The sequence below is a fragment of the Diabrotica virgifera genome, chromosome 6 (genome assembly GCF_917563875.1).
Source record: "Diabrotica virgifera virgifera chromosome 6, PGI_DIABVI_V3a".
Lineage (NCBI taxonomy): Eukaryota > Metazoa > Arthropoda > Insecta > Coleoptera > Chrysomelidae > Diabrotica > Diabrotica virgifera.
In genome coordinates, this window is record NC_065448.1 from 201,426,486 (window position 1) to 201,440,155 (window position 13,670).

Genomic DNA, 13,670 nt, shown 5'->3' on the forward strand with positions numbered 1-13,670 from the left:
GTTCAAAATTATAAGCGTTCCATAACAATATATTATTAAAAAATCACTTAAACACTTTTTCTCTTTTCTCGATTGAGTATTAGTCTTTGTTGTACAAATAAATTATTACAATCACTGAATATATAGTTAGTGAAAAAATTATCACATTTATTAACTGAATTAATAATTTGCAATTATAAAAATAACAGTTATCCAAGAACATTCAAAAGCCATCTCTTTAAATTAATGATGACATTTTCAAGTAGAATGACATTCTAGTAAAGTTTACATATCCATACCAGTGTGAATTTTACTACACGTAATTTGCCGTGTAAAGACAGAAGAAGTAGGGATACACGTAAAATATTTGCGAATTATGTACCCATAGCCTTAAGTGAAAATAAAAAATTCCTCCTAATTCGATCGGAAAAACTGTAACAATATCTATCCCCAGCTTTGATAGAGCCAAAGAAGATGCTAGAAATATTTTGGGTATAATACAAGATAAAACAATTGACGGTTTATATAGAGTTTTTACGAAATACGGAACAATAAACACACTTTTTTCAAGAAATCAAATAGGAGAATGCAAAGGGAATTTTTTTAATTTCGAAGATGCCCAGGCTGTCTCTAAGAGAAATTAGTACAAAAGATTCTAAATTTGGAGGACAAGACTTTATAAAATGCTACTGCAATAAGAAATGCTCTTCAAAATTATGTAAGAGTAAAAGATCTAACGTATTGTGCCACTATAAATGCCATAATGCCTCAAAATATGAGAATAAACATTATTTTTTATTTTGATTACGACAATATAAAAATAATGAACATTAAAATTAAAAAATTACGTTTTATTAAACCTAATCTAACAAATTACGACAGTTTAATAGCTGATCGGGGTTTTACTAGTCAAACCCCGATCTCATAAAATTAAATTTCGACCTTTGCCTGACCACCTTAGTCTCTCCTAGGTTTGACTAGTCAAAGGCCGAAATTGCAATTTATTTCGGGCTTTGACTAAGACCATCAGTCAGTCCTGAGGATTGCCTAGTCAAACCTAGGAGTGCCTGAAATTCGGGCTTTGACTATAACATTTATACTATATAAATTTCTCTGCTACTTTATTGTTTAAAGGTATAGCTAATGTGCTAAATCTATTATAAAAATTTTTGTATGTAATACAGAGAATAAGCAAAACTAATTAGAATTAGTGTATCCAAGACAAATAAGTAAGCTTCTAATTTAATTACACGAATATTTTTCGGTCGAAGTATTGCATGTGTCGTATAGTTTCTAAAGAGCATAAGGCTCTTCATTTTGCACGGCAACATTCAGAACATCCGCCCTACACTTCGTAGTTTTGCAGGGATATAACTTAATTGCGTTCCTTTTGAATGAACGCGAATATTTTTGACACCAAAGAGAATAAAGTTCTATATGCTTCTGAAACAGAAAAGAGATGAGGATATGAAAAGGCAGCCTGGCGAGATCTCGTGATTGTATAGCGGTAGTCATTATTGCCATTGAAGGAATTTGAAACTGAAAGTTTACTATGTAAATTTGCAACACGGCAAACGTGTAACTAAAAAAGTAAAATCCGCAAGCTGGGAGACGTCAACAGACACAGTAAAATTAAATTTTTTATATTTTCATACGATTGTCAAAAATATAAACACTTAAATAACAACAATTATTTTTGTAAATTATAATTTTAATCTTGAGTAGATGATAATTATATTTAACTTCCCCTTTCACGACCTGTTGATTTAGCAGTAACATATAACTTATATCAGTAACTTATATAATAACATCAACTCCTGCCTGGATTAATAACATCCCAAAAATTAAACTTTCGCAAGTAAAATTTTCCATTTTAGTGGGGACTTTCCACTGTATAATTAAATTTTTCATTTCCCACAATCGCTTTTTCCGATAATAGCGCCATCTATCTATAATTCGAAAAATGTCTCGAATAAAAGTTGCTTATTTTTACGTAAAGAATCCAAATCTGCAATAAAAATTTGGGAGTCCCATTTAAGATTTTAAAGTAACCCCCAACCCACCTCCGTGGGGTGTCGTGTTTGGAACGATTCGACAGATTTTTCAAAAACATTTTGAAAGTATATTTTGCAGTTTTTCGATCTGATGTTCATTTTGCGAAATATCGCGGGGTTTGTATTTAAATATTTAAATTTACCCCCCACCCCTCTCCGTGGGGGTTATGTTTAGTACCATTCGATAGATTTTTGAAAAATATTAAAGACGTATTTTTTAGTTTTTCGATCTGACGTATTTAGCGCAATATCGCTTTTTTTTGTGAAACTTTTTGAGTCACCCATTTCGTTATATCCCGCTCAAATCGTCAGATTTTTGAAATATACACTCTTTTGCATGTACTTAACTTACCTTATCTTAATCTGACAATTTCGAGTATTTCTAAGGATAAATTTTTTTTCGGGCCCCCCTAAACGAACTTCCCGGTGTTAAGAGCCAATATATGGTAGATGTACATCTTCAGGGTACCAGGTTTCTCCCCGTATGATAATCTGACGCGCTCGAGTAACTGCCAAAATCCCCGTTTGTGCTCCCCTACCATTTGTATTGACCAGAAGGGGGTCGATACAAATTCATACGATGAGATTCTCTACAGATACGCATCTAAAACTGTGACAGGAATTGGATATTCTATAATTCTATAACAACTGCAAATAGTGTTCTTCAGAAGTTCTGCCTTCCAGCATCCAACTCCATTTATACAGGAGAGCTCTATGCCATCCTCCAAGCATTAAAATGGTTATTTAACCAAACTAAAGCCAATAACACTGCATTATATACTGAATCGACGTCGTCCATCGACTAAATTTAAAAAATAATATTCCCAACATCCATTAATCTCAGGATTGAGATCTCTGAAACAAAAAAATCGTACGGCATTTGAAAAAGAAGGTTTCCTACGTGACAATTTTCCACTTTTATTAAAAAATTTAGCAAAAAAAATTTTTACGGAAATTTGAAAAAATTTTGTGAAAAAATCGCTTTTTTTTCTTCAGTCTTTCATGGTTAAAAAATATTGATTTTTTATTTTTTGGTCAAATTGTGGTAAATTGTCACGTAAGAAACCTCCCTTTTTTAAATGCCGTACGATTTTTTTTTGTTTTAGAGATCCCAATCCTAAGATTAACTGTCCGCCATATTTTTTCGAAGCCTCGAATTTTGCGCCCTCTACAATATGAGTGTACGTGCATAAATGAAAAAAGATATATTTTTTGTACTCTCTAAGAGATAGATATTAATATGTAAAAAGTTTTATGTTCATTTCTAATAAAGGTTCTGAAAAAAAAATACTTTAAAAAAATTTATTTTTAGTCTTCTAAAGTGTACTAGTACCTTAACCCTAGAACAGCACAGTTCGTTTATCTATCGTACACTGCACAGTGTGATCTCGAAAACCCTAATTGTCTTTTTTAGTAATAAATGTTATTTATTTATTTTTTCTGCGGTATGTTTTACAAAACAATAAACAACAATATCTTATTTTCAAAATATGTTTATTTCAAAAGAAAAATTTCTCATTAGATCTGATAAACGTGAAAAAATAAAATCTAGTGCTTTTATTACACTTTTTTAAATATGGAGATATGACCAAAAAAATTAAACAAAATTCCAGTGAAATAAAACTTGTCTCTTAAAAACCTTTTAAACTAAAATAAAACATAAATGTTGTTACAAGATAACTATTTCTTAAGCTTAGCCAGGCACTTCAACTTTGGTTCTGAAATATATAACATAATTGAGCTCGATGTTCTAAACAGTACGATGTTCTAAACAATTTTTCCCAGTATACTGGTGATATTTCTTTGCGAGGTATTGGGTTTGTTTGTTCTTCTTCATTATCGTTGTCACTTTGTTCGTTATCAGTGTCAGACTGATGTTCAGGAACATAATCATAATTTTCATCTGATGAGTCTCCAAAATCATCTTCGATCGTCTCAGGTTCATCTTCATTCGCCCACAGGCTTTCAGCTTCCCACTCTAATTCTTTTGTTGTCAGTGGACACGCTAATATGTTCTGTTAGAATCTGCCATACTAGCAAATAACAAAAAATCACCTCAAACTTTTAACACCCTTTAACTGCACACTGGGGTCCGAAGTACCCACAGCTCCACTAAAAGCGTTACAGACGTCACAAACTATTAGGCCAATAAAGTTAGGTTTTTACTAGACATAACGGAAAAGACGAGGTTTGACAGTTGAAATGTGTAGTATGAGATATTACAAAAAGACTACCATCTTTGGATTCATCAATTTTTTAGTGGAACATTTTTTAAATAAACAATCAAAACGTCAAACTTAGTTTTTTACTCATAACTTAAAAACTTGTTTATTTAGAAACTTGACGTCCACAGTTCACTTTCTCAGAAAAAAAGATACATCGAATGAGATACGCTAAATAAAAATCGGTTAATAAACAAAAAAGTTATTGCAAAACGGATGACAAAATCACTGTTTTTGAATATAGTTAATAACAATTTTATTGTTTGTTAAAATACGTTTTAATATACCCAAAATTGAGGGCACTATGGTGTTTGAATGGTGTGCAAAAAATGGTCCAGATCTGTTAAATAGTTTTCGTAAAATTGAATTTGTTTATAAAATTTTTTGAAAAACGAGCTAATTTCTGAGGCTGGTCCAGTTAAGGCTATGGGTACATAATTCGCAAATATTTTACGTGTATCCCTACTTTTTCTGTCTTTACACGGCAAATTACGTGTAGTAAAATTCACACTGGTGTGGATATGTAAACATTACTAGAATGTCATTCTACTTGAAAATGTCATAATTAATTTAAAGAGATGGCTTTTGAATGTTCTTGGATAACTGTTATTTTTATAATTGCAAATTATTAATTCAGTTAATAAATGTGATAATTTTTTCACTAACTATGTTTTCAGTGATTGTAATAATTTATTTGTACAACAAAAACTAATAATCAATCGAGAAAAGAGGAAAAGTGTTAAAGTGATTTTTTAATAATAAGTTGTTATTTTGGAACGCTTACAATTTTGAACATCTCTAACAACAAAATACTTGGACCACAGGATATATCTGATGTATTCTCTGCTTGGATCTTCCACAAATAATACACAATAAATAACTTTTTATTAAGTTCACGTCTTAAATCAATTATTTATCAAATACACTATATATCAATAATATTTAATCAATTTCTCAAAATATTCCCGATGCAATGTCAAATATTTAAAATTGTCACTGATTGTCAGTGTCTGACTGAAAATATATGCTGACAATATTATATTCGGTTGAGTGCGTTGTAAGACAAAGACAGATTTGGAAAATATTACCACGGCATTGTGCTCATTTTTTTCAAATCCTGAAAAAACCAATAAATATTTTTGAAAAATTTAAACGCAGAATGAAAGACTAAATTATTACCGAGGGCCGAAAGTCCCTTAGAATAAATAAAAGGTTTATTTTGAATGATATATTTGAAATTAAAAATCACACTAAATTTTCTCTTAGTTTTTTCACCCCTATAACTTATTAAAATAAACATTATAGAAGTTCTCAGGGACTTTCGGCCCTCGTTAATAACGTAATCTTTCATTCTGCGTTTAAATTTTTCAAAAATACTTATTGGTTTTCTCAGGAATTGAAAAAAATGAATCCCCATTTGAATAGCATTGCAGCCAAAAATACGTACCGATCCTCTTAATATGGCTGAATGTATCTCAATAATCCGGGGCTCATTTCCTTCGTTAAGATGTATGCTAACAGCTTATGAAAAAAAAAGTAAAAAAAAATTACATACACGTACACAAAATTATTTGTTAATAAATAGCAGTTTTTAAGCTTATAAACAATTACAATAATTTCGTAGAAATTAGATCAAATTAAATGGCAATAAAAAATACGGAAAGCTGGTTAAAATACACAACTTAAAAAAAAAAAATTTAGGTCCTACGACCCTTGGGGTCTGAGATAGCCCCTTTTTTTTAAAAAAAATCACTGTTACGTTAATTAAAAACACTAAGAGCTGAAATTAACCAATCTTTTCTAAGAAAAGTCAAAGTTTTTAACAAAGTTTTTAGTAAGAAAAAATGTTAAAAATTGTTTAAATAGGAGTGTTATAAACACAGAGTATTTTGCGTTCTGACTAAAGTAAAAAATAGCGGGCGTAGTCGACTGACTGAATAGTGGGCGCGTTTGGCGACCGGCATGCGGCGGCAACTATTAAAATTACGTTATCCCGACCACAAAAATCCACTTTAAGGTGAATGACAAATTTTCGTCATTCCTTATGTTTTCGAGGTCTCTGAATCCGAATATGGAGTTAATTTTTTTCTAGAATTAGTGGAACATGTTCAAAAATCAAATTTTATGCAAAAATGCGAAAAATAAATTTTGATGATTTTTCAATTTTAACTCACTGTATTTTTGGTCGCTGTAAATATTTCCTTTTGAAAATTTTACTGTGTTATCTTTGAAGCATTTAGATAACAATGAGATTTGTCCAAAATGAGTCAACACGTTAAAAGAGAAGTTGTTAATTTTTAAACATATTGTCATCAGATTTCGTTAGTTTCATGTTTACTTAAAAAAGTTGAGTGACAAACTTTTTAGTTTATAATTTTAATTAACACAGAAATAAAATATAATTTATGAAGAAGTTTTCCAAAAAAATTTAATTTAAAATATGCAATAGGAAAAATGTTATGTGACTTAATAGACGAGCGGCACACCCCAAAAAAGCTTATTTCTCGAGATACTGATACTAATTTTGGTCACACTTTATATTTTTGATGGTGCTCAAAACTAAAATTAGGGTTGTTTTGAATTTTACGTGGGGGAACATTATCAAAATCGCAACTTTACTCTAAAAATAAAAAAAAATCACGTTTTTTGAGTTTAATTTGCTACAACTCTGTTCCATTGTAATATTTTTTTCTGATATTTTTATAGTATATATTTCTCACCTTTCTGAAGACAATGGGACCTGCTTCAATATTTCTGTCTTGTCATAAAGAAAGTTATAAATTGTTTGAAGTAAAAGGTGCAGATTCTTAAATTGCAAAGTTTAATCGCAAAAGTTGAGTAACAATATTTGAAATTTAGCTGTTTAATTAATTTTAAGCTAAAATCTAGAGTACAGAGAACAACATGTTTTATAGAAAAAAAGTGGTGTAACTTTTAATTTTAAGAAAAACGTGATTTCATTTTTTTTTTATTTTTAGGGTAAAATTGCGATTTTGACAATGTTTCCCCATCTAAAATTCAAAATAAATCTCATTTTCGTTTTCAGCACCATAAAAAGTATAAAGTAAGACCAAAATTAGCCATTCACCACACCGTGGTTGATATCTCGAGAAATGAGCGTTTTTTTGGGGGGGGGGGGAGTACCATGTACCACTCGTTTATAAGGTCGCGTAACTTTTTTTCTGTTGCATATTTTGACTTTGTGGCCTTTTTATTGTTATTTTTTAAATTCATTTATTTAAAATATAATTTTACTAAATAAATGTGCAACATAGTAATATTCATAAAATTCAAGTTTCTATCAAAATATATAAATATAATATTAAGCTTCAAATCCGGTATACTGTCAATGTTAAAAATGGGCTGCAACGGTCTAGCGCTAGCGAATGCTAGTCCGCGAATTTATTCTCATTCGGCTGCGCCCATCATTTTTTTTTTACTTTAGTGGGAACGCAAAATACTCTTTCTTTATAACAATACTGTTTAAACAATTTTTAACATTTTTTCTTGAAAAAAACTTTGTTAAAAACTTTGACTTTTCTTATAAGATTGGTTAATTTCAGATCTTAGTGTTGTTAATTAACATAACAGTGATTTTTTCAAAAAAAGGGGCTATCTCAGACCCCAAGGGTCGTAGGACCTAAACATTTTTTTTAGAAGTTGTGTATTTTAACCAGCTTTCAGTATTTTTTATTGCCATTTAATTTGATCTAATTTCTACGAAATTATTTTAATTGTTTATAAGCTTAAAAACTGCTATTTATTAACAAATAATTTTGTGTACGCACATGTAATTTTTTTTTACTTTTTTTTTCATAGGGTATTAGTATATATCTTAGCGAAGGAAATGAGTCCCTGATTATTGAGATACATTCAGCCATATTAACTGGACCAGCCTCAGAACTTAGCTCGTTTTTCAAAAAATTTTATAAACAAATTAAATTTTGCAAAAACTATTTAACAGATCTGGACCATTTTTTGCGCACCATTCAAACACCATAATGCCCTCAAGTTTAGGTATATTTAAACATATTTTAATAAACAATAAAATTGTTATTAACAATATTCAAAAACAGTGATTTTGTCGTCCGTTTTGCAATAACTTTTTTGTTTATTAACCGATTTTAATTTGGTGTATCTCATTCGATGTATCTTTTTTTTTTCTCAAAAAGTTACCTGTGGACGTCAAATTTCTAAATAAACAAGTTTTTAAGTTATGAGCAAAAAACTAAGTTTGACGTTTTGATTATTTATTTAAAAAATGTTCCACTAAAAAATTGATGAATCCCAAGATGGTAGCCTTTTTGTAATATCTCATACTACACATTTCAACTGTCAAACCTCGTCTTTTCAATTATGTCGAAAAACGGCTTATTTTTTACTAACTTGATTGGTCTATATGCAAAAAACTTACGCGGCGCAGCGATTGTCTCTCAACGTAGTCGGCTGTTAACTGAATTTACGTGCAAGGGATCACCAAAAGACGCAGACATGTGCAAGTTACATTGAACAATTCATATGCCTGGGTTTTTCAGACCCCAGTGTGCTGTTCCAGGGTTAATTAACCAGCTAATTTTCATACGTCCAACGTGTATCCAATGGTAAATTAAAGAAAATGCAAAAAGCACTTAACTCACACTTAATTTTAAAATGTCAGCCCCTCTTTGAATTCGCTTCAAACGCCCGCTGTCTGCCCGGACCCTCTCATGTAATATAACCGAGCGGCATGGAGGCAGAACGGACAGAATTGTGAAGTTAATTGTCTGGGTAATGAGGCGACATCCTTTTAATGAAACACTTTCCGATGCCAAATCGACAACTATTGGGATTGATACGGTTATCGAAATAAATGATAGGAACTGCGTTTCCGTTTTTATTACATAGTCAAAGCTACGCTGTAAGTATCTGTAAGTACAAATTAACAAAACAAATTTGATATCCATGTCACTAATAATATTTTATTAGAGACAGAGAAAATTATCTATAGGTCAGTGTGCAGAATCCTTGCTGACTATCTGTTGCCTGAGCTTTTTACAAATTTTTAAAGATACAGGTCGATAAATAGTTGACATGGGAGAATCTACAATATACATCCATTACCTGCTCGCTTATCTGGATAAAATTCCAACACATATCTGCATCCTTATTAGGCCGATGTCAGATTATGCGTTTTGACCGGATGCGTTTCCGCCGCATCCGGTCAAAACGCATAATGTGACAGATCGGTCCGGTTGCGTTGGAAACGGATGCGGTGGAAACGCTCCGATTCGATGGGATGATGGCAACTCACGTCTTCAAATGAGGCTTGTTACACTATGCGCTCTTGCCGTATCTACCGGACATCGCCGCAACTACCTGAGACGACACCCAAAGACCAAAAGACCGAAATGCATCGACAATACAAGCATTCTTATGAATTTATGAAAGCAGTCAGACTGTGCGGTTCAAAGGCAGCGGTAGTAATAATATAGTGAAAATGTTCGACACCGATAAATTTATTACTTTCATTCAGGAGAAGCCAGCACTTTGGGATAAAAGTGCAAAAGAATATAGTGACAAGAATGCAAAGCGTGGATAGAAGTTGGCTTAACCCCTTAACGGCTGAGACAATAAACAGAGGGAAATTTGACAATTTATTTATTAGATTGGATTAAATACACTAATTTACAACCAAAAAGTATTCTTTTCTCATGAAAGCAAAAAACAGTTATCTTAAAACTTGGGTATTAATAATACCGAGATGTCAAAAATATCTATTCTCAGAAAACTTTCTATGAAAACAGTTATACTAAGTATTGAACTTTCAATGAAAACTAAATCACAAATTGTATTAAATCTTTACATAACTATCCGGAGCCATTGTCTTATCATATTGTCCCTCATAATTCCCAGCTATTACTAAGATAGTGAATTCCAAAATTCCAACCCTTTTATGAATCACGGTATTTAAGGTAGCCTGATTTGCATATTTTGATTATAGTCCTTTTGTTTTGAAAAATCCTTTATGAAATGAAATACCTACAGAAATTTACCAATAAAGATTATTAACAGAAAACTACATACATATACATACTAGTAGAATTATTCACCGAAATTTACTATAGATACCGGGAAAATTCCGAAAGAATTGCTAATACTTATCTGAGGTATGGAATGACTTTGAACACAAAAAAAATCATGATTGTCAGTAAGAACAAAATTGAAGACGAAACAATCTAACTTAATTAAAAAACCATAGGAGAAAGTACCCAGATACAATTATTTGGGATGTGAGCTAAATGAACAATGGCGCCGCAGCCTTGAAATACAACGATGCATTAAGATGACCAAAAGCCAAAAGCGCTTTCAATAAAATTAATTCAGTGCATATTATGCAATGGAAAACTGTGTGTCGAAATTAGAACTAGAATATTGAGAGGTTACGATGTGGTGTTATCGAAGAATGTGGAAAATATCATGGACACAACACGTAACAAACAGGGAAACACTAACAAAGATGAAAAATAAAAAAGAAATATTCAACACTATGAAGGAAAAAAAATGAGTTACTATGGTCACATACTAAGACATGAAATTTCAATCAACTTTTCATAATATGTAATAGTTTTCAATTTTTTCAAACTTTTTGTCGTAAAATTAATAATAAAAAAGTTTTCCATATGTGTCTAACTTAAGTAGACACGATGTATATCGACTGATTTCTACGTACCTAAGTATTAATGTCAATCTTTCCTCTGAACTTATGGAGTTTCTAAATTGAGTGCATATTTTCTTTCGATATGTGAGGTTGTAAGATTTCCACCAACTCCCTAATTCCCTCCGCTTCCAATACAGAAATTGCTAACAATTTATTTTTCAAAATGTTTCGAGACTTCATTACCCGCTTATAAACTGCAAGAGACTAAACGCATAGTGTGACAGGTCAGTCCGGTTGCATTGGGTACGGATGCGGTTCCGGGCATATCTGAGAAGGAGCATAAGTTAATTATAATTATTGAAGTTGTCACCTAACTTTATCTGCAAAAATCGGAATGCCACCTCTCACATCCACCTCAAAACACATCCGCCCTGGTCTATATTGTTTTAAACCTATTTTCGTGCGGCATTTTTTTGGCACGTAAAATGCCAATTAGTGAAAAATTAGTAATAATCATAAAAGTGACGCTCAGAAAAACAGAGAATACGGGTAAAATACATGAAAAAGAAACATATTACTTTTAAGTCAGTGAGGGGGAACCGCTGTCACCCAATATTGTTCAGTATCTTTGTTGAAATGGTCATAAAAGAAGTCGAGATCAACAGGAGTGGACTACACTCAACGAAAAAGGTACGTAATATTAATTAAAATGTTAATTCAGACAACAAGAGCAATACTTAAAATTTATCCAATTCTTGGTTTTATTGGAACAACAAAGCGATGTTCATCAATTCATTATTTTCGTTAGTTGATCTAATGTATTACTTACGTTTATTAAATGGATGAACATACATTTATATTACGAACATTGTTCACTGAGCCAACGAACACTATTCATTGAAACAACAACGTCGTTAATTTATCGACGAAGACTATTCGTTGTGTCAATAACAGTGTTATTTTTCTCCAAACGTATTTTGTTTATTTCTACAATTATTTCCTTTTATTCTTACAATTAATTCCGTTCATTCCCAGAATAAATACGGTTATTGTTACAAGCAATTTACTCTGGGCTAATTTGCAAAATACAAGGAAAAGTTATTTACCACCAATTTTATTGTTGGAATCGAATCTTATTATTGTATGTATTAATAATATAGATATGCAAAGTCCGCAGATAGTGTGCTACTTTTTTTATAAACAAAATGGCGCCCGAAAATCGTGTTTTTTTCAATTTTTGCTCTATAACTCCAAAGATTTTAAGTTTAGACCAAAAGCACCCAAATAAAAATTCACTGCAATTTAATTCTGCATCGAGACGTGTTTTTTCCGATTTACTTCGACGAAAACTTTCCCCGGAAAAAGCGGGTTTTTCCAACAAAATCTTTAATTTTCAACTAAACTTTTAGATAAGTAGTTGTTAATCAATAATTAAATAATTCGGTAACGTAAAAGCCCTTTCCGCATATATTATAATTCCAGAAGTATATGGAAACTGAATGAACAGTTTAGCAACAATTAAAATGTTAATTAAAAATTTACGGTCGCTATAATAACGACAATAATTATGATGCATAAGAATAACTATAATTTTTTCATAAAAAGACACTATACCTATCTAATGTACTATACAGAATTGAAATTGGACTATTTAATCGGCCTCAGGAATATTTTAAAATTATAAACAATTTTTTGGTTTATAAACAAATAGAATATCTCGGAAAATATTAAACTACATTAAATTGTGAAAACGGTATTCGAAAGACAGCGGCAGGACGCTTCTTCTAAAATAAAAAACGTTTAATTATGACGAGTGGTTCCTGAGATACAACCGGTCAAAGTTGACCGGAATTTACGGCAAAGATATAAACAATAGGATCATAATTTTCAACCATCACCTTTTTGTTTTTGTCCTCTTTCTCCACACCAATTTTCATATCTTTAAAATCCTCATAACATATATTATTATAACAAAAACTATCGATAATACGTGTGAAAATTGCCAAAAATAGCAAAATTCCAATCAAAAATTAGGTTGGAGAAAATGTAACCCTCAAAGTTCAAAATCGGTATACGTTAACAAAATGCATTTTCTCGGCTTCCCATGGAGCAATTTCCTTCATTCTTTTTTTGTTCCCTAATAACTCGAGTAGAGCCATCGAACTAACGCATTACTAAATGTCAAACTTGCTTTTGTTTTGTTATAATAGATTAATTTTTTTATTATAACACAATATTTTAATTTGTTTAAATAAAAATTGTTTAAATAATTATACAGCTTTCAAATGAGAATATTTATGTTTTTAAATTTAAAAGGTACACTTGTAGTAAGTTTATCTAAAAAAAGCCTACAACTGGAAAAAATATGTAATTTTCTGTTCTTATAAATAATTTAATCTATTATAACAAAACAAAAGCAAGTTTGACATTTAGTAATGCGTTAGTTCGATGGCTCTACTCGAGTTACTTGGGAACAAAAAAAAAGAATGAAGGAAATTTTTTTAACGTATACCGATTTTGAAATTTGAGGGTTACATTTTCTCCAACCTAATTTTTGATTGGAATTTTGCTATTGTTGGCAATTTTCACACGTATTATCGATAGTTTTTATTATAATAATATATGTTATGAGGATTTTAAAGATATGAAAATTGGTGTGAAGAAAGAGGACAAAAATAAAAAGGTGATGGTTTGAAAATTATGATCCTATTGTTTATATCTTCGCCGTAAATTTCGGTTAAATTTGACCGGTTGTATCTCAGGAACCACTCGTCATCA